Source organism: Camellia sinensis, chromosome 6 (genome assembly GCF_055761805.1).
Source record: "Camellia sinensis isolate YWXY chromosome 6, ASM5576180v1, whole genome shotgun sequence".
Lineage (NCBI taxonomy): Eukaryota > Viridiplantae > Streptophyta > Magnoliopsida > Ericales > Theaceae > Camellia > Camellia sinensis.
In genome coordinates this window covers 110580300-110606866 of record NC_138966.1, presented here as the reverse complement: position 1 = coordinate 110606866, position 26567 = coordinate 110580300, and the positions used below count along the sequence as shown (strand labels likewise).

Below are 26567 nucleotides of genomic sequence, written 5' to 3'. Positions count from 1 at the left end.
GTTGGCTAGTACCTATCCTCCTTGAGTTTGAGGGGGGCTGTTAATGTAAATTGTAAATTGCGTAAATTACCACACTACCAACTCCACCTACCATCTCCACTACTATCCACCACCTCCACTACCATCCACTACCACCACTCACCTACCTCACCTACTCCCAAATCCTCTCCTATATAATAGCTTGTAATATACAAAATATACACAACAATCTTGTAAAACATCAATAATAATATACATCTCAATTTATTATTTTACAAATTGATCAAGAAAATTGGTTGTTATAGCCAATAATAATAAGATGTATTATGATGACTTGACTATGGGTATCTCTGCTTGACTTTCTTTTTCTTGGGGGGTTATACTGAGCCATCCTACTAGCATTGCAGTTGGTAAGAACCTTTCAGTCACTACTCAACGTTAATCTGCCTTGTACAGACTTGACTTTGATTATTCCACTTACAAGCGTTCAACGTTAATCTGCCTTGTACAGACTTGACTTTGATTATTCAACTTACAAACGTTCAATTATGTAGAGAGAGAGAGAGAGAGAGAGAGAGAGGAAACTAATACAAGTGATTAAGGGATAAAATATTTTTCTAGTCATTTTCAAAACATTTATCAAATTGCTAGCTTACAAAGTAAGTTGCTGTTACTAGTACTCATCAAAATAAATGAGCAGAAAATGGTCACAAGGACTGTGATGTAGAACGTTCATAGTGCATGAGCCAGTCATCCCATTGGGAAGAAAAAAGGTGTTGTTCTGAAAAATGTCAAAATAGGACATAATGCTTATATAAATGTATTGTCAATTGTAACATGATTTATTTGCGAAAATAAAAATAAAAATTATATTTCATGAGATGTTTAACTGTTATATATATATATATATATATGTATGTAGGTCTACTTTTATTGTACCACATTTGAGAGCATATGAAGTACCACTTCCTCGTTTCCAATAATCCACATTCTAAATAACACAAATATATGTATATTTTGTGTCCGATTTGTGTGGCCCCTAGTATTTCTATTGGGGTGCAACAGTTTTTCTGCAACTCTTCAGTCCAAGTTCCCAATAGAGACAGGATTGAATCTGCGAGACTGTTGAGAATTGATATCAATTGATCAAGAAAATTGGTTGTTATAGCCAATAATAATAAGATGTATTATGATGACTTGACTATGGGTGTCTCTGCTTGACTTTCTTTTTCTTGGGGGGTTATACCGAGCCATCCTACTAGCATTGCAGTTGGTAAGAAGCTTTCAGTCACTACTCAACGTTAATCTGCCTTGTACAGACTTGACTTTGATTATTCAACTTACAAGCGTTCAATTATGTAGAGAGAGAGAGAGAGAGAGAGAGAGAGAGAAGGAGAATGAGAGGAAACTAATACAAGTGATTAAGGGATAAAATATTTTTCTAATCATTTTCAAAACATTATCAAATTGCTAGCTTACAAAGTAAGTTGCTGTTACTAGTACTCATCAAAATAAATGAGCAGAAAATGGTCACAAGGACTGTGATGTAGAACGTTCATAGTGCATGAGCTAGTGATCCCATTGGGAAGAAAAAAGGTGTAGTTCTGGGGCATTAGGATAACTTGATATACCTTATTGGACATGGTATCAAACCTCAGGTTGGTCTTGGATAACATGGTATCAGACCCCAGGTTGGTCTTGGATTCAAAGTCTCTTCGTTTGCATTTTGATCCCCGTTTGCATTATTTGTTTCTTTCTTCTCTCTATGTACGGATGTTTGGTGACTTAATTAACATTATCATCTCTTGTATATGTGTGTTCAATTGCTACCCACAATTAGGCAATATTTGGTCTACTAAAATGGATTGGAATAGAATAATCATTCTATCAAAATATTTATTCACATATTTGATTGAGTGAAAAAATAATGAAAAATATATTGCAAATAGATTCATAATTCACTACTGTAAAAAAATTATCGTTTTTTAGGAAAACCTAAGAAATGACCGTTCCATAATGTTTCATCTCATTCCAGCAAGGGCGACGTGATGGGGTCCCATCCACCCATCACCCTACAAAAAGCCTTGAATTTTTTTATTTTTTTTATATGGTAAAAAGTTTATTTGATAACTAACTGATCCCATTAAATAAAAATAAGGGACCACATCCATTGAAAATCAAAATTCATTAGGAATCTAATCATTCTCTATTACATATTTATTTTCAACACTCTAATCAAATAAAAGATCAATAGTTAAATGATTGCTTCATTATGTATATAAAAAAGTGCATGTATGACACTATTAATAATGAGGTTATCATGTAATAATTAAAAAACAATTGACACCTTGTCAAATACAATTGTAAAAGACTTTTTCTTTTCTTTTTTTTGTTAAGACGATAGTATTTTATTAAAAGTTTATTTTACTTGAAGGTGAAGAAATTCAAATGTTGATTAGTTTAAAAAGTTTTTTTTAATAAAATTTATGGAGCATAAATTTTCATAAATTTTTTGAGTGACTCCATCTATAAAATTTTCTAAAGTTGCCACTGCATTCCAGTGAAGCATACAGAGCATTATTTATTGCCTTGCTTATATTGGAAAGGAGTACAATTTTAATCAAAAGACTACCGAAGACTTGAATTCCCTCCGCAAGTAAAGCTAACAAGCCTAAGTTAACAATTAACTGATGTGAGGTTATGAAGTTACACGATGCTTACATTTTGATAAGGTTTTAAGCATGCTGCCAAGAGGAGTTACATGATCTTTCTTTCTTTACGTTTGAAATGATCAAGGGTTGTTTTGTTGGCCCGAAGAAGAGGATGGTTGTTATGCTTAGCCAGTATTTGCTCACGTAGGAATTATGTGTGGTCGTCGAGCAGATTACACTCAAGTTCATTAATACATATTCTGAGTTTGGACATGTACACTTTCAGACTATAAAATAGAAGCATAAGTTTTACGAACACCTAAAGACATGATAATGCAAACTTCTCAAATTTTGGTTTGTCGATGCAAGTTAGGTGAACATGGTTTTATGACTTTGATGTTCCTTGGGATAATTATCATCAATTTACTTTTTTGATATTATTTTTGAGTATCTTAAGTGCAGAGGACTTGAACAATATGAACGAAATTTTTGTTTATTAGAGATTTTAAAAGCCCATAGTTTTTTATTTGGTTTTAAATTTATTTTGCCTATTTGTATTAGAGATATTTTTAACCTTATGTTTTAGACTAGGTTCTTAATTTTATTTGCTATATTTTAGTCCGGTGTAGCAATTTTTTCTAACCTTAATGTGTGGGATTTTTATTTGATATACTAGTATGTTGTCCGTGAATTTGGAATTTTCTTATGCATATTTTCTAAAATGTCCATCTTAAATGCAATAAACTTCTTACACATATCGAGATATCTAGCCTTTGCTCATTTTTATGGTAGTAATTCAACACTTTAGTTGACAAAAGTGGTCGTGTGCATGACTGAGTTCATTTGTATCAGTTTGCTTTGTTTGTTAGACATACATGTGCACATGTTTGATGCTTTGTGTGTTAGACCTACATGTGCACATGTTTGAGATTGAGGTCTAGAGACTGGGCCAGGAAAAAGGCATATAACTTTTGCAGAATCAATGTTATAGGAATGATTTGGATGCTTGAAATTGACTTTCTAGTGAAAGTTTCTGTATGGTGAGGACATTTTACAATGTGTTTGAATAGTTTTTTTTTTTTTTTCTCCTACTAAAAGCCCTCTTTTTTTTGTTTTTTGTCTTGCGTTTTTGGTCAGCCAAAAGAAAAAAAAAATTTATTAATCAAAAGTAGATCAAGGAACTTACAAAGAGTGGGAACAACACTGCGTCATTATCAAAAACATAGCATCCCAACTATGTTGGCACCCTATGCATGATCAATCACAAGCAATCTCACAGTAAACCAGAAATGGAGAGGTTCCAATATAGCTACACAAGAAAGAAGCAAACCAAAAAAACAAAAAACTGAGAAAACAGAGCAAAAGTTCAAGCCCCAGCACCATGCCTATACAGCTGCAAATTGAAGATCAGATCATAAACTAAATGCCCTTTTTGAGGTTTAGGGACTTAAAAAAAATTAGCATTTCTTGGTTTATTCGAGAGAATGAGTGGAAGGAGGAAAAAGTTTATGAAATGAAGGAATTATCCATGCTATGCAAATTGGTTCCAAGCTTGAATGCTTGTTAAATATCATAAGGTGTGATTCATTAACTTCATTTCATATACAAAGCAATTACAAGTGAACCGTAGGAAAAGAGAGATCGAAAGAAAAACACCACCTAAGTCTAGTATAGGAGAGAATCCTAAAAAACTAAGTTCACCAAACTCCCAATCCACCAAAGTGAAAGCAAAACACCACACCACACCACTACCCCGCTATAAGCAAAATCAAAACAAAACACATAAAACAGGACAAACAAACCCACCCAAAACTTAGATGATTGCCCTGCGGTTGAGATGACCAACGAAGACTAAGTCAAATCCTTTCATTTTTCGAAAAAGTAGCCATACAATGAGCTTGGTTCTCTTGGCTTTTGGAACTCAAGACTAAAGTCGTGGATGTCCAATAACAGTGGAGCCAAATTCCCATGGAAAATCTTGCTCACCAACTACCTAGAAATACAAAAATCAAGAAGACAGGATATTATACAATGTCATACATGTTGATAGCATGCAAGATGGCAAGAGCTTGAGTGTGTCTATTATTCATGGTTGGATTACGCTGACCACAGAGCCTACTTGTTGATCTAAGAACCAAGATATATGTAATATAACAAGTGAGCTACTGCAGAATTCAAGACACATTGTTGTATCTCTAACTGTGATGAAAATTATAGAGAATTGATACTTTTAAATTAGGCATATAAAAGTTTGTAAAATGGTAATTAGTAGAAAAGAGTAGCAAAATAGACTAGAAACAGGGTGAAATTGAATGGTAAAAGAAGATAATTGAAAGCAAGAACATCATGCAATCCAAGAATAAAAGGGAAAAATAAATGCTCAAGAGCTCGAGCAGTTGATGTCAAAGAGTTGTCCTGATGTAATCATGTAGAATTGATTTTACAGTGTTGGCCTTTGCTTTGATAGTATCGTAGCAACTTGTTGCATGGTTGGCCGAGAGAGTGGAGTGGTGTGTAAACATGCAAATGCTAGTTTCGCAACAACAACTACTTGCACTGCCACTTCATTCCTCGAAGGATAAGGATGTTGATGATGATGATGAGGATGAGGATGACGATAAAGAGGAGATTAGATCACCCGGATACTTTCCCATAATCACTTCCAGTGCCAGCACCCCAAAACTCTAAACATCGCACTTCTCATTCACTTCCATTGTATAAGCAAGTTCTGCCCAAAAAACAAAAATGCCCATCAACAGAAAATAGTTAAATAAAGGGAGGGTGGAAAAGTAAATAAAAATGCTCCTGGCCCATTTCCAAATATTGATTAAATTGCTTAAAATTCTTTGATAAATGACGCGAATAGTTTAGGGTTTCAAAAGAAGGAAATTATATAAATGCTTGATGAATGCCAATGCCAAAATTTCAGAATATGAAAACCTGAGAGCTATGAATATCTTAAAATAGGATAGTTCATTGAAGTAGCTACCAACCTTTCCATACATGATTTTCAAGACATCAATAGGATTGTTAGTCACCAATATTAACTAAAGTCTTTCAAGTGTTATTACTCTTTCTGATTTGACAACCAACCTAAACAATTTGAGAGAAATAAAGAATTAATGAAAATTTGCTCACTGCCAAATGTAAACTACAGAAAGATAAGTTTTTGAAGCAATGAACTATATACAGTGGCTTTTGTAGCACTATTCACAAGTGCAAGGATGGATGCATGATTTTAATCTTAGGGAGCAAACTTTTAATCATGGAGAAAAAAATGCTATTTGTGTTGTTTAGTTTGGATAATTTTCATTGACAAAAATGGGCATTTTGTAATCACTGTAGAAATAGGTAAAGTTAAAAGACAACAATTCAACCTATAGACAAGAGGATAAATTATCGACTTTCTTGCTTTACAAACACTTTGGCACAATTCAAATATTATTAACAATTTTTGAAATTCGGAATGTCTAATTTTGTAACTAGAATTTCAAATGTAAATTAAATTTACTTGCAAGCTCGAAAATATCTTCAATTTTGAAAAATCAATCAGTTTTTTTAAATCAGTTTTTCTAATTCTTATAATTGAGTATCACATGTAATTGCAAATGTCAACTCGAAAATGCTCAATGGCAATGTGATCTCTTTGTTGGTGAGTACAACTTCCATCGAATGTAATTAAGATCTCAAAGAAGAAGAAATAAAGACATAATTTAAATAGAGAAATAAGAAAAGGAGAAAGAACAGAAAGTATAAGTTGTTTTAAAATAGAGATGGAGAAGAGGAAGAAATGGAAATTGAGCTCTGGGCAAAATTGAAATAACAAAAAAGATAGGAAAAAATTGAGGAAAAAGAGAAGAGGAGAACCAAAACAAACAAGAAGAATAAAAGGCAGAGAGAGAAAGGAAACCTAGAGTTGAAGAGTAACGATTGAAACTTAAAACTGCAAATCAAGTTAAAGAAAATCAATAAAATCTTGGAGGGGTGAGCCTATAAAATAAAATAAAATAAAGCCCAATTAGTACACATTTATGTGTGTTTGGGAGGGGACAAATTGAGAACACACCTAACCTTTGGCATAATGCACAAAGTGGTGGTCCCAAGACTTGAGCCTATATAATTTATAAATATTGATAACTAATAACACTATATTTAAGGAGTTATTTCAAAATTTTGGGGTGGCGGTCACCCTGCCAGCCCCCTCGATCCATCCCTGCACAAGTGGTAGGTCATTAGAGCGGGCCAAAGTCTCAACTAAAACCATAAGTACTAAAATAAAGGAAACACATAGAATCCTCCTCAAATAATCATGTTCTTAAATGAACGTTAAACAAAGAGAGAATATTCCATGTCTTGCAAAAAAGAGTTTATTTTTTACTTTTTCATAAACCTTGACGACATAAGGAGAAATTTATTAATAATCTAAAATCGAGAGGGGTAATAAGCCTTATCTCTCAAGCAATAGAAGAAAAAAACTTATTCATGCAAAAGAAGGAGTAAATTTCACTTTACATCCTTATACTTTACATCTAATCCCACTTTACCTTGTGACCTTTTAATTGTTTTAGTCAACCCTCTAGACTTCGAGTCAAATTGGAATTGGGCCCATTTGTATAACCTTATTTCAAAAACTAACAAAGAATAGTCATGTGATAGAATTAATTACAATTAGCACACATGCACTTTTATCAAAATCTCACTTTATTTCTTATCAACTTGCAAAATCTCATTTTAAGACAATGTTACATGCTTAGGCCCAATTGAAACTGGACTTGAAGTCTAGGGGCTGACTGAAATAATTTAAAAGTCAAGCGGCAAAGTAGTAAATGGTGCAAACTAAAGGGATACAGTGTAATTTGGACCAAAAAAGAATAATATCCTAAAGTTTCCACTACTTCAATCCTAAAGTTTCACATTAATCTTTCATGGTTGCCAGGAAAGCCTCCACACTTAGAGGGAAGACATAAGCTTTGAAAAAAGCCTCCACGCTTAGAGGAAAGCCTCCATTCATGGATTCTCTTAGCATCAATACACTTTGAAAAAAGTATGCGGAGGAAATTCATTTTATTAAACATAAGCTTCATGTCGACTGCTTTTTAGCTAAAATTAAAATCATATACTTCAATTCTTTTTAACTTTTCACACTTTTTTGTTGGTTAGAGTCTCTTCCCCATTATCTTGTCAACTGCTCATGCTTAAATAAGGATACAAGTGAAGTTCAAGCACTATTTGATTAGCATTTTTGGAAGTATTCCTATTGTATGTGAACTACATTCGCTTACAATCAAACAAATAATTTACTTGAGATGGCTATTTAATTCAACTAGAACAACTACTAAACGTTACCAAAAACACTTGGAATAACTATTTGCCCTAATTTACAAATTAGGAGGTTCCAGCCACAAGTTATAGTTGCTTCATGTGAATATCACTAAATATATTTTGGGATAAATCTTCAGTAAACATGTTAAGTCAATCACAAGTTTTCAACATCTAAATATAATGAAAATATAGTTCCAAAATACGTTTGTTTAAATTGTTAACGAACTAGGAATTTTTACAAACATCTTAAATGCAATCAAAATTCAAACAGGATAATTATCCCTGTAATTTTAATGCCAAAATTTCTCATGAAATATTTTGCAACAACACAAGAACAAGTCATGGAAGCAACAATATGGTTACAAAATACTACATTAATTAATGTAAAAATGGATGGATTATTTCATTACGAATGTCAACTGAGATATACAAATAGCAAAATAGAACAAAATCCTTACCATGCCTTACTTCAGTACAAATTTCGAATCAGTGTGAGCCAAGAGAGACTAGAATAGAAATTCAGATAGAACACTAGAGACAGAAAATAGGGTAAAAATCAGAGAGTATAGTTTTAGAAGAGGGAGGATTTCAGAAATATCCAAAAAATGGGGAAGAAGAGAGTTTTAGAAGAGGGTTTAGGGTTTCAGAAATAATCAGAGGGAGGCATACCTTGTTGGTTGCTCTTCAAAAAATCCCTCACATATGTACCAGCTTAACAACCTTCTGCATAACAAACAATTAGAAAGCTAAAGGCTTGCCATAACTCAACCCACATATGAAGACCTCACATCACTCAACTGTCAATAGAATCGAAGTAACTAAAGAAGCTAACATATGAAACTCACAACACTCTACCTCAACGTCTCTATTAATGTGCCAGCATAGGCATAGCACACAGATAGGGGAAATAAAAATTAAGATATCAAAAGAGCTCACTATTCACAAAACACATGACACAAAATATATAGGGCTTACATCACTCAACCCACACACAAGGCTCAGGAAGCAAAATCTCATAAGAAAGAGATCAAGTGCCCCAAAAGCCTAAAACAAGCACTCAAGAAAAGAAATATAGGGCTAAGATCACTCAACCCTCAACAAAAGCAATCAAACCTTGTGCAACTCTTGCAAACTCTTTGTCAAAGCCAATAGAGACAAACTCATTTTATGTGTAAATAACAAGGAGAGACATCCCTGCTTTGTATATTTTACCAACTTAAAAAATCTCAACCTTAAAGACAATACAGGACAAAAATTTAGTAATATGAAGGCTTTTACATTTTTTTATTTTTTTTTTCATGTGACCCTGCGATTGAACTCTTCAACCATGACCATAGGAAAGATCAATTAATTATCGTGGATCAGAGTCATTCATTCACAATTTAATTTGGTAAATTACAATAAACCTCACAAGTTTGGCATAATTACACTAGCTTCCTTTTAGTAAGACTAAAGCCTTCGAAAGTAATGCAAATACATTGATCTTATACAAAAAGTTAAATACAATCTTGAAACGGAATTGGAGTTGTGAAAGGACAGATCAAAAAAATTCAATTTGAGTAATAGTTCATAAAATATGTTTCTAACTTTCAATTTCTATTAGGCTGCTTGTTTCCAAGGTAATTCTTTTAGTGAATAAACATAATTGCCCGAGTCAAGTTTCCTTGTTGAATCTTAGGACGACATTTTCTTCCCCATTAATAGTCATTTGACTTGGCAAAAGGCAGGAGTACTTTGGCAATAAGAGAGAAATCACAAATCAGAAACCCACCTAACCTTGTACTTGGCCTTGTGTCACAGGCCGACTCCTTTAGAGGCGCAGCGGATCAATTTTTGCCCGTGTGGCGCTCAAACTCCACCAAGTTTAAGCCCGCCATAGCTCGTTGACAAATCGAGTGTTGATGATCTCACCCGTTTGAACATTAGGTCCCAATGCTTTGTCAAGCAAAACAACTTCACAAGGAAGCTCCGTCTTCACCCGGATGCCACAAGTAGGCCTGACGCCTCAAGTGCACCAAGCACGGCATAAGTCGCTTCATAGCGCCAAGCTTACTTCAAGCAAGGTGCTCGCCCAACTTAGGTTCATGTCATCAAGGCGCCTAGCCACACAACAATGTGCTAGCGAAGGTCCTTAACTTAGCTAACAAGCCAACATTGCACGTTGGGTCTTTAACAGCGTCTCGACGTGTCGCTGGGTCAAGCATGCCTCAATAGATGCGTATTGGGTGGCCACTTGGTCATGCGAAGCCCACAAGCCACCGAGGGTCAATCTCTTGCCCACGGCGTAGTCCTCGTGCCAACACGCGTGCTAGATTCCGCCTAAGGCCATTGCGCACCTTAGCGTTGCACCAACGTGTAGCATGGGTAAGGCGACGTCTCAATCCGTAGCTTGCTCGTAGCATAATGTAATCCCTCAATGGACGTAGTCGTTGCATAGCTTGATGCCTTCATTCGATAGCCCACATATGCGGTGTCGCCTTCCAACCGCTTAGCTTAAGCCACGGGATCCCCTCGTGCAAGGTCGAACCCAAACCAAGCACTAGAGTTGGCACACGAGGCCTCTAGTGGTGCCTCGATAGCCCATTCGGTCCAAAACGAGTCCCAAAGATACCATATTGCGTGGCATAGTGGAAACAACATAGAGGACCTCTCACTCGGGAGAGTCGCGCAGTGCCTACATCTTCGCACCGTCCACGGGGCTCCCAAACCCACATGGAGACTCTAGACACCCCTCTGGATGCCTACAGCCCGCCCTTGAGTTGCCCCAAGGTTGCTCACTTCAAGTCCAGTTTGGACGGGGAGGTTGGTAGGCAGCACACCATACCCCCTTATAGTAGCTTGTTAAGCCCTTCTTCATCTGGCAGGAGGAAACATCATACATGTCTGAGGAGTCATAATGACTTATATGGGCTGTGGCTTTGTCTTGTGTTGGCTATTGGTGGCATACATGCCTTGGGCTACTTGGGGCCAATGTTAGGCCACGTTGGGGCACTTCCAATGGCCACTCTTGAGCACTCAAATGGCCACACCACCGCGAGCAAAACGTCACGGAGTTAGCCTTGCAAGGCAACCCGTGACACCTTGCCAGTATTTGTGCACACATGCAAGCTAGAATAACCATAGACCACTTGAACAAAAACAAAACCATAATAGACTATCCATTTGCAAAATCGTAAAAATAAGCATGAACCAAAAAGATTGGAAACATAACGATGAAGTTGAGGTTTGGATTTCTAGAAAATACACTTGAAACATATAATTCAGGAACGGTTCCAACAAAAGACAACGATGGTGAAAGTAGAAAAATCAATGCAGGTTTAAAATAAATAAATAAAAACATATGATGTCGTTCTTGAAGTACATCAAAATATTCTATCAATCGCCCAAAATTTACAGACACTACAAGTTGGTAAAAAAACAAAACCACATATACTATTCTCAAGAGTAAAACACTTGCCATAAAATTCCACCAACAATTAGCACGTGAATAAAAATCGAAACCAAAATCTCTCCATCTTATATGATCATCTATTTTATATAGTCAATGTTCTATATGTAATTATGTGGCCACTTTGTTCCTTGGGATGACACTTTGGAAAATTTAAAATCAACCCAAAATAGTAAAGGGTGCCGACTATTGTTATTTCTAATTTGGGTCATAGTGTTTATGATGGGTTCAACAAGAGAAAGCAACAAAAATAATGGGGATGGTGTGTGTTTGTTTACGTTAGGGGGTACGGCGACATTCTTATCTCTACCATCAACATGGAAACATAGGACAATGGAAAACTTAAAAGCACCCACACAAATTGTAGCGATTTTGATTTAAACCCGACCCATTTGATGTTCCGGGTCTGGGTTTCATTGTCTTATATGGTTGTTCATGTCTTATTCATCCTGTACTTTATTGAGTTTAGTTGTTGGAATGTCTTAGTGGTGTTTGGAACAGGTTGGTAGCTTGTTTTTCAAAACTATTGTTGCCCAAATTTTGACCTCTTCTCTCAAGCGGTGTTTCTTACGCTCGACCGGTCTTCAAAAACTCTCAATACTTTTGCAAACCTACAGAGATACTGGGAGGGCAGCATTCTTCGCTCGAGCGGTCCTTCTTGAGCTCAAGCGATGGTCTTCTATTTGGAAAACTTCAAGGAGTTTGTATCTTCGCTCGTGCGGTCACTTTGTTCGCTCGAGCGGTCTCACTTTTGGTATCTGGTCACTGGAGCGGTCATTCTTGCGCTCGAGCGGTCTGCGCATATATCAGTTCGTAAAAGTCACTTTTTGAGTCACTTTTTCATCTCTAAACATTTCAAAATTCTAAGTGGAGACTCTCTCTCTCTCTCTAAAACTCATCTTCTTCACTCAAATACACCTAGATCCATTGATCTTTACACCCTAATTTCTTTGTTAAAAATGTAGAGCTCATCTAAAGCTTCGTTTTAATGGGAACAAAGTTGATTTTCGGCGTCATTGAAGCTTCTCCATTCTCTCTCTTATCTTCTAAGCATGAGGTAGGGATTTCTCCACACTTTCTTATGATTTTTAACTTAGTTATTTGTTTTTCTAAAAACAACATTGTGATTTGGGAATTTTTGGACAAATCTACAGTTTTGGTTTGAAATCAAAAGAGGAGTTTTCAAAAGGGTTGTCTGAAATGATTGAGGAGATGTGTTTATTGTTGAGTTATGATGAAATGATGGATTTTTATCATTAAAATTGATTTATAAAGAAAGGGGGATTTTGCCCTAAAATCTCAAATATTGATTTGTAAGGAGAAAATGAAAAATGATATGGTTTCGTGGAATTGGATTGATGTTGATAAGGATGGAGGAGTTGGATATGTACTATGCCTCCCATCTTGAGGTTTTGGAATGTATATCATTATTGGAAATTTATTTATCTGTTTAGAGATAACTGTTTTGGACTATTGGTGGAGGATAGCTATGATTGTTGTAGAAATTGCATGAAAATTAGGAGAATTGAAACAAATTTCTCATCCATTTTCATTGAGCATTGTTGCATATTTAACACATTGAAAATGTATATTGGTGCATACCTTGGTGAATCTGGGTAGGAGGTGTGGTTGTGATATTATGTTGACCTGTGTGTCCTTGGTGAAAGTCCAAAAACCCGCGTGGTTAGGTGTCAAGCCTTTAGGTTAATACCAGTAAAAATGACAATAGGCAATGATTATATAACCTACTAGCAGACACGTACATAGAGATTCAGAGTTTGTATTCACTGCCCTGTTTTCTATTATAAAGGAAATGATTTCAAGAAATGTGATATAAACCTGACATTGCATGATTTTTGGAAAGAGATATAAATGTTTTGGTATGAGAATTACATATGCATTCACCTTATAGCTTTGTTAAGATTCATATACTATGTTGTAATATTCTACTAGGTTTTGGCTCACCCTATGTGGAAAACCATTTTCAAGTGTTGATGATATGCCTTCGCCAAGGCAATAGCTTGGGAGGACTTGGAGCAAGAGCTTCATTTTGTTTATTTGTTGTATTTACTTTTGTACAAGCCTAGGGCTTTAAGTGTATTGAGCTTAATCTCACTTTTGTTGTAACCAAGCATCGTCTTGGAAAACTGTAATCATTAAGGCATTATCTTATTTGTTTTACTTTCATTCTATCTCTGCATCAAGTGACATATGCTATAGATTCAGGGTTAGACTTGTGAATGTATATATGCATATGTTACTCTTTTGTACAAGTAACAGGAGTTGATGAAAGATGATTACTTTAGCACATATTGCTATTTAATCAATGCTTCGAGATGGCTTTATTATTATATTTTCGGGACGTTACACAAATATTAAGGCAAATATAAGCTTAGAAAGTCATCTACTAAAAAATAAATAAATTAAAATTAACACCCATGGAACACTTTCAGATGGCAAGCCGTGATCAACAACCTTCAATTGATATTGGAAGGTCTAGATCCCATTGTAACATAAAATAAAATAAGAAACATAATGCAATTAGGAGGAAGAAAGAACAATTTTAACATTCCATTGATCAATCCAATTTAAGGAATTTAAGGAAAAAAGCATAGACCAATTTCAACAGTTAAAAAATTAATTAAATTTAAACCAAAGAATTATTTCATTAAAGCCCTTCTGAACAAGCTAAAGGAGAAGTTGCTTGAGTCAGTCCAACAACCTATCGTTCTTAATCAAATCTTCTATAATGCTATGTTATATTCTTCATAACAAAAAATGATAAAGCAAGATGCCTTGCAATGTTCTAGAACCTGGGATCCCTCTTGCAACATTTTTCTTCAATGGAGTAAAACCAAACGTTTCAGTTCAAACATATAAACAAAAATAAATAAAATAAATAAATAGCAAACAAACAGGATGGTAGCCTTGCAAAATATGGAGTTCAAACCACATTGGTGTTAGTTCAAGCAATGACAATGCAACCATAAGGACCAAATCCAAATAGATTTTTTCAATTTTACTATAACTGACACCTATATGAACATTATCATGTCCAGCATAGTATCACGATAATCAAGGACAATGCAACCAATGCAGCTTCCTACAAATGGCAACTAACAACTAAGGATATTACAAATTGCATATGAATGAAACTACTTATATTCAAAACTCAAACAAAAAATGTAAACAAATACAAAGACACAATTGGGCCATGAAGATCAAAATATAACATTTATATTGGGCCATGCAAACCCAACTAAAGTTTTTAAATGTAAAATCCAATTTAGCAAAATCCCAAAACAGAAATTGACATGGATAAACCCATAAAGATTACAGCCCACCATTCAGGGCCCAATACATAACTCAAATGCTAAAGCCCAGCACTGCTGACGCCCCATGTAGCAATAAGAACCAATGACATCAAGACACATGTCAAGAGAAGGGCAAGCCACATAAGCAGACAAAGATCTGCAAAGTTATGGCCACTGCACATCGCCATTAATGAAGCCCCTCACAGCATTTATTGCGACAAGCCCTCTCCGTCGGGACAGAACGTCTTCATCATGAACAAGGTAAGCTAGAGCATAGACTTTCGGCCAAGGTGACAGGTCGGAAGGGACAACGAAATGATTATCAGAGGATATATGCAAAGGTCGAAGACAGAAAGAAGGTTAAGCTTTCTATCTCTAATTTATTTCCACACTCTACTTCTCTCTCTAACTTGCTCGTCAGAGGGTTCACTGGGGGACTCCCCGTTCCCCGTTGAACTCTTGTGCAGGTTTTCTGGTGGGCTTGGTCATTCGGATGTAGGATTGAAGAGCGTGGATCAGTCCGACCCGTTCCTTGGAACGAACTGTATCATCAAAAATAAATAGATCTTAAAAAAAAAGGTAAACACCACAGAGAATAGTATAAAATCGTTATCAGTTCCTAAAAGTAAAAAATATAGTTCCTAAATACTATATTAATTAATTAATGTTAACCCTACAGACAAAAATAGTACAAAATCATTATCAAGTTTGGCAAAAACCCTAGAGTGCTTCACCAAAAACTAAGTCGTAGTTTCACTAACCTTCATTCAAAATTCTGATACAATCCAGAGAATAAGATAAACAAATAGGATAAAAATGAAAGGGAATAGAGTTGTTAGTGGAAGGGGAAGGATTTAAGAAATAACCACCAGGCCAGAGATACACATACCTTCAGATTTCAACAGAAGTAGTGCAGATGAAGGAGAGTACCGCCGGGAGGAGAGGGGAGGGGCCTAGGTATTGGAGGGAGAGATGTGCGATGCGATAGAGTGAGGAAAAGAGACGAACGATTTAGTGCAATCTCCTTGTCACCCAACCCAACGATAGAGTGAGAGCAACAACAAAAGAGACAACAGAGTGAAAGCAAAGGCAAAGGAGACAGAGCATAGAAAGAGACGATAGAGCAGGGTTAACCAATTACTCTGGTTGCCTATATTTAACCATTAAACATTTTAATAGCTAAGATGATATTTGAGTAATCTAACGGTTTAGAATCAACGTGCAAAAACTACCCTAGATGAATAAGAAAACATGAAACCCACAAATCTTAAATCAAAACAATTGTTGAAAATCTACCCACAACCGAAAATCTATATAGATGAATAAGAAAATATGAAACCCATAAATTTTGAAGCTAAGAGAGGGGGAGACAGATAATACTTGATGGATGATTGTGGAGATCTTTTACTGAGTTGTTTTTAGGGATTGGAACGAAAAGAGTGAGGGACTGGGGTTGTATTTATAGGTGGTGGTGGGTGGGGTTGGAAACTAGGTTACTACAAAGGAAGAGGAATTCGGATCCAAAATTTTTCATATGACGATCATTTTTGAACGGTTGATATTTAATAGTACAAAAGTTGAGAGTACAATAGTACAAAAGTTAGGGGTACAATAGTAGTGGTAATTACTTTAAAAAAAAGATTAGACTTCTCTTAAGTTCACATCTCAACATGAGAGAATTTGAGAGGGTTGTGGAGCCCACCACGGTCCCCGTTTTAATGATTTGACCAATTTACTTTTTAGGACTCGTTAAGTAGAATATTCATGTAAAAAATCAAGATGATCGACTATTAGAAGCTATATGTTTCAATCAAATTCGTATTACAAAAAATGGATGGTTATTCTTGAAATTTTGTTATCCATTATTTTAAAACAAATATGATTCAAGCATATAGCTACCGATGTCCAATTATCTTATTTTTTTTGCATGAATATTCTACTCAACAAGTCCAAAGTATGTCTCTAAATAGTGAAAAGAAATTTAAATAAGCATAAAAAAATCACCATTGTTAACAAAAATAGACAAAATAGAACATATTCAAAAGACAAAAAAATATATATATATACTTCTAGAGAACCTTATAAATTCCAGCAATTATAGGGGGAACAACATGTACTACGTTAGGTGAAACATTTTATAGAATATGAAGTATACATATTACATACAGACACGCACATAACCAAAAAAAAATGATTATACCCAAATAAACAAAATATCCTGAATCAAATTCTCAGACAGTGGATTTAGAGAGGAAATGAAAGAGAAAAAGAGCCAAACCACAAACCATTATATTTGCTTTGAGAGAAGTGTGAACAAAGTGTCTATGTGTAGAGGTCGTCAGACAAAGCGCTAAGTTGCGAACACAGTGAAAACTCCAATTAAGAACAAGAACAAAAATAGAAAAACCCATTATGAAATTTGGGACCTTACGTAGCATAATTGAGAAGAGAAAAAAATTGAAACTCATTATCAAGTAACCATGGAGATTATAGATTAATCGAGAAAATGTATAGGCACTCTATAAAGAAACCATTGAGACTCAAAAAAGAAAACATATTGTAACATCGATAATGAATGCATACGTGGAAAACACTCTAAAGAGATAACTCATTTAGGTGCATTAGCATTAGCCGCCAAATTCAACGACCCTCAAAACCCTATAATGTTTTTCGCAAACGCCAATTAGTATATCAACACCACAAAAATAAAAAATATATATATAAATAATTCATTTAACAATTGATTATTGGTTCATAAAAAGCCAGAGAATTTAGTAAAACGACTTGATCATACATTCAACAATGAAAAATAATCAACAATTAAATTAACACCTACTAATATCTATCACGTACAATCTAATATGTGCCTTCTCAAGAAACTTGGAGAGAGTGAGTATAACATGTGAGAGAGAAAAGGTTCCATCTAGGAGGTCAATAACCCATTCCAACTATTTCTAGCCTTCAAAAAAAATATTGGATCAAACTCATCAAAATGAAGAATAATTAAAAAGTAAAACGAATGACCGATAAAAGAAAAAAGAAGTTATTTGCAAAACATTATGCAAGGTTCTATGAGAATCAACAAAGTCGCATTTTTGTAACATCTGTGACAAGAAACTTCATGTCTTTTGCCGAAGAAAAAACTACCTGAGTACAGGGCAGAATTCATACAAATATAGATCAAGCTAAAGCTATTAAGCATGACAAACATTTTGTTCCGGGAGATAATTGCATTTTTATTGAGTTATTGATATATTGATTTCATTTTCTAGACTTGTTCGGTAAATCAATTTTCTATTCAAGAATGAGCTACTAAATAGCCACCATGGGTGGACTGCATATAAAAAAGAAATTATTTCCAAAAAATAATGCATAATTATGAGAATCAACAAAGTTGCATATAGAAACTTGGCTCAACAAGACCTGAATCCCATATATTAAACTCATATATACCTGCCACATTGTAAGAGAAATTGTCAATTTAATTCTTTAGCATATCCAATCGACTAAGAGTTACAATCCACAATGACAGTTACTTTAGTGAGGATCAAATCCCAAGCAACCACTCTACAAGAGAAATTATTAATTTAATTCTTCAGCATGTCCAATCAACTAAGAGCTACAATCCACAATGACAGTTACTTTAGTGAGGATCAAATCCCAAGCAAGGGCCCTTGATATTTGATAATATTTCCAAGTCCTTTATTCAAAATGAACAATATAGAAAAATCTAGCTGAAATCCAAAAATTATAGAACCCAAAAGCTTACGAATTCAACAATGAAAATAAATTGATAGACCATGGAATTAAGATACACCGGCAACAGAATAAAAGATCTCAATTCATGTAATGTTGAACAACACAATAATCTCACTTTTTCTTCACATAGAATATATCATTCACTTTCCACACATTCCATTTGTTAAATTCAACAATGGTCATGAACTGAACTAACCAAATCACCATAACATGCAAAATCAATAAACATTAAAATCATATATTTTTCAAAAAATACATTAAACTCATTATCACCAAAAAGAGAAGAATATAGCCAATTAAACCCATTACGGAAGAATTGACAATGTCCTTCCAAACACAAACAATTACCCACCCCCTTCACTTATTTTTCTTCATTCATTTCATCATTTTTTTTCCTTTTTTCTTCTAGTGTTCATCAATATCAATTCCCCCTTTCTTCCCTTTGTGCTTGTACAAATAGAGTTGGGTTAACAAACCAACTATGCAATGCAAGTGTGCATGTGTGTGTTTTGAATTATTAAAGCACACCGCATATTCTACAATTAACTTGGAAAATGAAACCATGACTACGAGGAGCAAAGATAGAATTGATTTTAGAAGTGTGAAAGAGATGAAGAAATTATCGATCATGAAAAAAAGAGAGTTAGTGCATGCCAAAAATCGATTAAGAGATTTTTAGGGCTTCTCAAAAATCGATTTGAGAGGTTGGGGGGAGGGGGGGTTATTGCTGTAGATGGAGGGATTTTGAGTTTCCGAAGTGGTAGAGGGTTGGACTTAGGATGAGGCTTTGGTAGGAGGGAAATCATTGAAGTGAAGAGGGCAAATAGAGAGAGAGAGAGAGAGAGAGGCCCATATATACCTAAAATCTATCTGGTTGGAGAGAACACCTTCACTTCAACGATGGAAGTCAACAGAGGCTTGCAGTCCCGTTGTGGCTGGAACTCAATAGAGGCTACTAGTTATTGCAGGAAATTAAGGTTACACAGAGATGGCGAGAGCAGCTGAGGAGGAGAAGGAGCAAGAGACGAAAAAGAAAGAGAAGCATAATCGTTGTGGGGGAGTGAGGAAACTAGGAGAGAGAGTTAACCGGTTGCTCAAGTTTCCCATTTCCTACGATTAAACAATTCAATGATCCTGATCAATTGTTTCTAATCCAAGGGCAGATAATTAGGTTGCATATGATGTGCAACCTTTAACAGGTTGCACACCCAAACAGTTCCCTTCAAATTGACAATAACAAATTTAGTTTACCTCTGCCAACCAAAAACAGAAACACAAAATTAACTAAACAAAATCAATCAATATGCAGGTTGTATATACACATATATATGTACATATATGTTTTTTTAAGCATATATATGTTTACCATTTTATCAATGGATTCAGCAGAGCATGTCATGACAAGCATGTCAAGCTAGTTTGTTCAAATTTCACTATGGGTATGGATCATAAATATTATATTGATATAACCGAGAAATAAACTAGATGAGATAAAATGAAATAATATCAAGATTAATAGTAAACAGATCAAAGGAGTTCAACTCTCTTACAATCCAAATCCAGTACTAGGGTAGTGGATTTCATTTTCTGATGTGACCATGGATATGCTTTACATATACAAAAGATATTTCAAAATCTAAAGATTTTAGTTCAATTTTTGCAGAACTAGTCACCTTGTTTGGTTTAGACTGATTTTTTGAAAATTGTGATTTTTAAAAGATAGCATAAGCTGATGCCCTATTCTAGTCATTAGCGCAGAAGAATTGATCAATATAATGTAAGAGTATCGTTCTCGTAAGAAGTTGCCACAACAACTAGAGTCACAAAAGCCAAAGAACCAGAAAAACAAACAAAAACCCAATGACCCTTCAACCTTGTGATCACATTTTTCAGAAAATCACCAATCCATCATCCAAGTTTCAAAGATCAAAACACAAAATCAATGACTCCACTTGTTAATGAAGAATTAATTGCTTTGACCAACCAAACCACATAAACCTTAAACAAGACAATGACATCCACCCAATTTCTTGTTCAAAATTATCTTTGTTTCTAATTAGCAAACATCAAATAAACATCAAAGAGTACCAAATTTGATTTTTCACATTCTTATACCCAAATACAAACCACCAAGCAACAAAAGAATCCAACCAAAATTTTAATTTAATTAATTATTCTTGAAATTTTGACCAAATTGATGCAAAAAAATTCATTCATTATCATATTTCAATATTCTATTTGAGAGAAGTAATCCATAACATAACAATAGTCAGAACTAAAGAGCAACTTAGCCAAGTTAGCCATTGCATGGTTCAATTTCAAAGGACTGTCGTAACATTAACTATATCGAACTCTAACAAAAAATTAGAATTTTGCTACAAGCATTTTAAAACCCTAGTGAAATGTTCCCTAAAGAGAACCTCATGAATTATGCATAAGAAGCACAATCAAAAAAAGAATTATCAACACTTACTTCCAGTTCAACTCATGGCATTATACAAAAAGCAATTCCTAGATATTTGCAAAGCTCAATTCAAAAAGCAATTTAAAGGAACTCAAGTACAAGTTGGATTGCATCAGGAAAAAGTAGATAAAACTCGCATCAAATGAATAGGAGAACAAGAATATAGATTGTCTAAAACACAAAGTTCCAACAATAAGTTCCATTTCTATAATTTGACGAAGTAAGAAAATTTAAAATACAAGTTTCGACAGTTTTGTACCTTTCCAGATGCCTTCTCAAATGCTGCTATCATTTTCAAAACTTACATTCCTTTTCAATTGCAGCAGACCACACACTACAAGAGGGGAAAACGAGTTCATATGTCAAAAACCTAATCAAAAAATGATTTCAAATTTAACAAATAAATTCCAATGACATTGAAATTGTGCCTACATGATAACCATGAGTCATTGGAAATCATGAAAAACCACCAAGAAAACAAATAATACAACTTAAAAAGGATTTTGCTAAGTCTAACCTTCAGTACAAATAGTTTCATTCACATCATTAACAGAGACAATTCCCCAGATACATCATACATTACTAAGAAGGGTCACATACTTAAATTATAAGCATAGATATTTAGTGCACAGATTCTCTAAATCTATATATCAATGAAAGTGTATTATCTAAAATTCACACTTCAAACACAAAATGGGTGACTAGAATACAATATTTAGGACCTAATTTATTAGAAAAGAAAAAATGATGAAACTCTTTGATCTACATTCACAAAATTAATCAAGAAACTAGTTCCATCTAAGTTTGTCTTTGACAAGATATCTTAGTCCAATGCCTAGCTAAATTGGAGAGGCAGTAAAATAGCACAAGGCTAACAGTCAAGCTTATTACTTCAAGTACATCTGACTTGGCAATTTTTGTAAACATTCTTCAATATGATTTTAATTTTCTATGATGAAATTCATCCCAAGCTAGTTTCAGGTTCTATTCTAAGAGAGTAATAAATTTAGCAGCTGCAGATTCAGACAGGGACAAAGTGACAACTCAAATTTTGAATAAGTACAGTTTTGACTCTAAAATGTACATATTTGTCATTTTGGACAAAAACATATTTGAGATGTTGGATTTGAATTTCATTTTCTCCAAATTGCCTCATTGAAAAATTATGTAACTTTCCAAAAATATATTTGAGTCTAGTTTCTAACTCTGTTGATCTTGCATGAATTCATCGTGTTTCGAATGATATTTGATAAAAAAATAAAAAAATAAAACAATGACAATGACAATGGGTTAGAATCTATCCGAGTTAAATAAAATAGGTAATTCTCACATAAATTGAAGTCAAAAGTGGCCCATCTTATATCAAAATAAAGATAACAAAGGAGGCTGGGTGCTGTAAAATTTTTAGTGCGGTTCAAAATACTATATGACCTTGAAAGTGGACTATTGTGTAGGCAATGTGCTGGAAATTTGGTACAAAAGTCTTTTTGAGTTTTGTAAGTGGTCAAAAGTGCTCTTGAAAGGTACATGTAGGATGTACAAGTTTCTTAAGACTCGTCATAAACATCCCAAGCCTTTAATCATAGAATTAAATAAAATAAAATTAAAAAAGTGCATATAACCAACTATACATAATGAAATTGTTAACTAGGACAGCCAACTGCTCAAGAAGACAACTTCTTGAACATAGAAATTGTAACAATTACCATCTTAAGAAGAAACGGAAAATGTAAATAACTTGTACAGTTTGGTCAATGAAACCCACATCTCTTGTTTCATTCTCTAGCTCCATCACCTCAATGCCTATAATTTGAGCAAAAACAAGAAAGTCCCCTCTTGGTGCAGATTGTGCTACTATCAAATAAGGAAAAGGGTGAGTCATGAACTCTTAATGAACTCATAGCCATTATTGGTGGTGTGCAATAGTACACACTTGATGAGTTCACCTATATGGGTGTGGAAGTGGGGCCGCTTCCTATGAGAGTATGGCTAACCCTCTAGAGCACTCATGAATATCTAGGTGGAGTGCACGGCCAAAAAGCACGAAAACAAGAACTTGTATGGATTGGAGTTGAGGTATGTGTCCAAGTTTGGGAATTTATATTAAAGTTGATAGGTTCAAGACACAATTCACTTGATTTCGGTAAATTCCAAATTGAAAACACTAAGTGGCGATTCAAGTCCACAAGACATCAGCATTATGTATCCAACTCCTTGCCTAGTAATAAATTCTCTCTCTCTTTTTCTGTTTTAAAATTTGAATCATGTGGGGGACTGTTCTAATGCTTCAAATTGTGTGTGAGCAGCATAAGTATATGTGTTTTTATTTTCAAAAATTCTGATTTTAATCACATGATCAAAATCTTAATTCAAAATCTTTCAAATTCGGAAACCATTTTTTACTCTCTTAATAGGCTCCAACCCCATATTCTATGGAATAAATATTTGCATTCCTTTTTAAATCCTCTCTACCTTCTATATATTATGAAAAAAATTCTGCTCACTCTTTTTCTTTTAAATTATTGGGCATCCATTGTTACAAGTTCGAAGGATTGCTTGTCAGTGCACACAAACAATCCTACCGTTGAATCCTGGAGGGTGATCGCCAGGAGCCTATTTGCACCAAAGAAACAATTGAGTGGGGGGGAAATTACTTTCAAGGACAACAGATTTAGTTCCGCACCTCGGCTGAAATTAGATAAGATATTTTCCTCTATTGTTTTATATTCATTGTTGTTCATTCATTTGGGCTTACTATATATTCATTTGTATTGATTAATTGAAGCACTTTTATACTACTATTTCTAACATATCTAACACCACTCATCAGTTATTGCAATGCAAAGAGCAACATTAATTTATAATAGAACTCATTTTAAATCAAGAAAAATCCAAATCACAAATCCCATTTGAAATCAATAACATTAAGCCCTCTTTATTAGAGGGTTTTTTTAAGGTGAAAAAGTTTGACCCAATTGAATTTTGCAATCTTTTCACAGCAAAATAAATAAATAAAAATGCTTGCAGGTATGTGCATAGAAAATACTAAAAAGAGAAGACCACATAAACAACAACTCAGAGGAAATTTATATAATGGTCTCCAAAATCAGAAATTCATACTAATAAAAATCAAATATTACATTCAAATTTACCAAAAGGAACCCAATACAATGGAAAAAATATATAAAAGAAATGACTAATTAAGAGGAAACAAAATGAAGTACAAAGAGTGGATAGGGTTTTAGGGATTTCAAGTCATACCTCTTCAATGAGAACTTTTTTGAACAAATAAGCTACTGGAGAAGACAGATCTTCAAGAAGCCTTCAAAAGCAAGAGACGAGAGTGAGAGATGACAAAGAGCAAGAGAACAGACAGAGAAATCACACACACACACACACACACACACACACACAGACCACAGATCTGGAGCTAAGGGGAGAAAATTTTAGGGTTTTTAGAGCCATACCTCTTCAATCCTTGCACAACCTACAACTTTGATCTCCATTCGTGGAAAACGAGAGAGAGAGAGAGAGAGAGAGAGAGAGAGAGACGTGACTAATGAAGTAGATAGAGAGAATGGCTAGGAAAGTTTCAACCGGTTTAGCAAGTAAATGGTATAAGTTGTATAAAATATTGAAGGGTTTAGATTAATTCAATCAAATCCAATGGCTGAAAATTAACTTGCATATGGTATGCAAGTTTCAAGCCTTGCACACTACAGTAGCTCCTGATCATGCTAAACAAACTAGGGGAAAAAAAATTCAAAATTTTCCCTTTTTCACACTTTCCACTACTTCAATCATAAAGTTTCACACTAATCTTTCATGGTTGCTAGGAAAGCCTCCACACTTATAGGGAAGGCATAAGCTTTGAATAAAGCCTCCACGCTTAGAGGAAAACCTCCATTCATGGATTATCTTAGCATCAATACACTTTGAAAAAAGTATTGAGGAGGAAATTCATTTCATTAAACATAAGCCTCATGTCGACTGCTTTTTAGCTAAAATTAAAATCATATACTTCAATTTTTTTTAGCTTTTCACACTTTTCTGTTGGTTGTAGTCTCTTCCCCATTATCTTGTCAACTACTCATGCTTAAATAAGGATACAAGTGAAGTTCAAGCACTATTTGATTAGCATTTTTGGAAGTATTTCCATTGTATGTGAACTACGTTCGCTTATATATATATATATATATATGTATGTATGTATTTGTTTTTAAAAACCAATCAAACAAATGATTTACTTGAGATGGCTATTTAATTCAACTAGAACAACTACTAAACATTGCCAAAAACACTTGGAATAACAATTTGCCCTAACTTACAAATTGGGAGGTCCCAACCACAAGTTATCGTTGCTTCATGTGAATATCACTAAATATATTTTGGATAAATCTCCGGTGAACATGTTAAGTCAGTCACAAGTTTTCAACATCTAAATGCAATGAAAATATAGTTCCAAAATACGTCTGTTTAAATTGCTAACAAACTAGGCATTTTTACAAACATCTTAAATGCAATCAAAATTCAAATAGCATAATTAGCCCTATATTTTTAATGCCAAAATTTTTCATGAAATATTTTGCAACAACACAAGAACAATTCATGGAAGCAACAATATGGTCACAAAATACTACATTAATTAATGTAAAAACGGATTATTTCATTACAATGTCAACTGAGAAATATAAATAGCAAAATAGAACAAAATCCTTACCAAGCCTTGCTTCAGTACAAATTTCGAATCACTGTGAGCCAAGAGAGACTGGAATAGAAATTCAGATAGAACACTAGAGACAGAAAATAGGGTAAAAATCAGAGAGTATAGTTTTAGAAGAGGGAGGATTTCAGAATTATCCAAAAACTGGGGAAGAAGAGAGTTTTAGAAGAGGGTTTAGGGTTTCAGAAATAATCAGAGGGAGGCATACCTTGTTAATTGCTCTTCAAAAAAAAAAATTCCTTTGTTTTCTGAGAAACCACTAGGTTGGATTAGGGTTTTAAACCGAACAGCCACTTGGAACCTGCAGCCAGTCAATCCAGAGGAAGAGAGACGAATGAACGCAGTAGAGAGAGAAGAGAGCGAGAGGAGCACGGGAAGAGATCAGTCCAAAGAGGGACTTTCTCAGCAGAGGGAGAGGGAGACTCATAGATATACATAAATAATTGAACTAAAATTATTATTATTATTATTATATATATATATATATTTATGTTATATTTTTATATTACGATTTTTTAAATTTATATGTATAATTGAACTAAAATTATTATTATTATATATATATATATATATTTTTGTTATATTTTTATATTACGATTTTTTAAATTTATATGTATAATCTAACTATGTCCTTTTAAAAAAAATCTTTTAACCCATGCATGGCATTGATGAACTACTAGTTTCAAATTAAAACATTGTATTTCCAGTTTTTTTCAGCTCCATGTGTTTCATATGATAAAATTTGTGTGAGAGGGTAATTTTTGGGAAAAATTGGGCCGAGCCGCGAGTTGGGCATTGAGGCCCAAAACGCGAAGGACTAAGTAAGAAGGCCGCAATAGATACTCCGGCCCAGAAGGGCAAAGTTACTCCGGCCTTGGGAAAAGATATTTACTTCGGCCCAAGGAAG

At 34.4% G+C, this 26567-nt stretch overlaps 1 long non-coding RNA gene across 1 annotated transcript; it reads right to left on the bottom strand.

Moving 5' to 3' along the window:
* Nucleotides 1-4841: 4841 nt before the first annotated feature.
* Nucleotides 4842-26083, bottom strand: LOC145792828 (uncharacterized). Its single transcript, XR_014332814.1, has 6 exons — nucleotides 25869-26083; nucleotides 25658-25730; nucleotides 24199-24259; nucleotides 21197-21271; nucleotides 8622-8675; nucleotides 4842-5358 (listed from the first exon to the last, which is right to left on the bottom strand). It is a non-coding gene; the product is annotated as an uncharacterized LOC145792828 (long non-coding RNA).
* Between the last annotated feature and the right edge of the window lie 484 nt (nucleotides 26084-26567).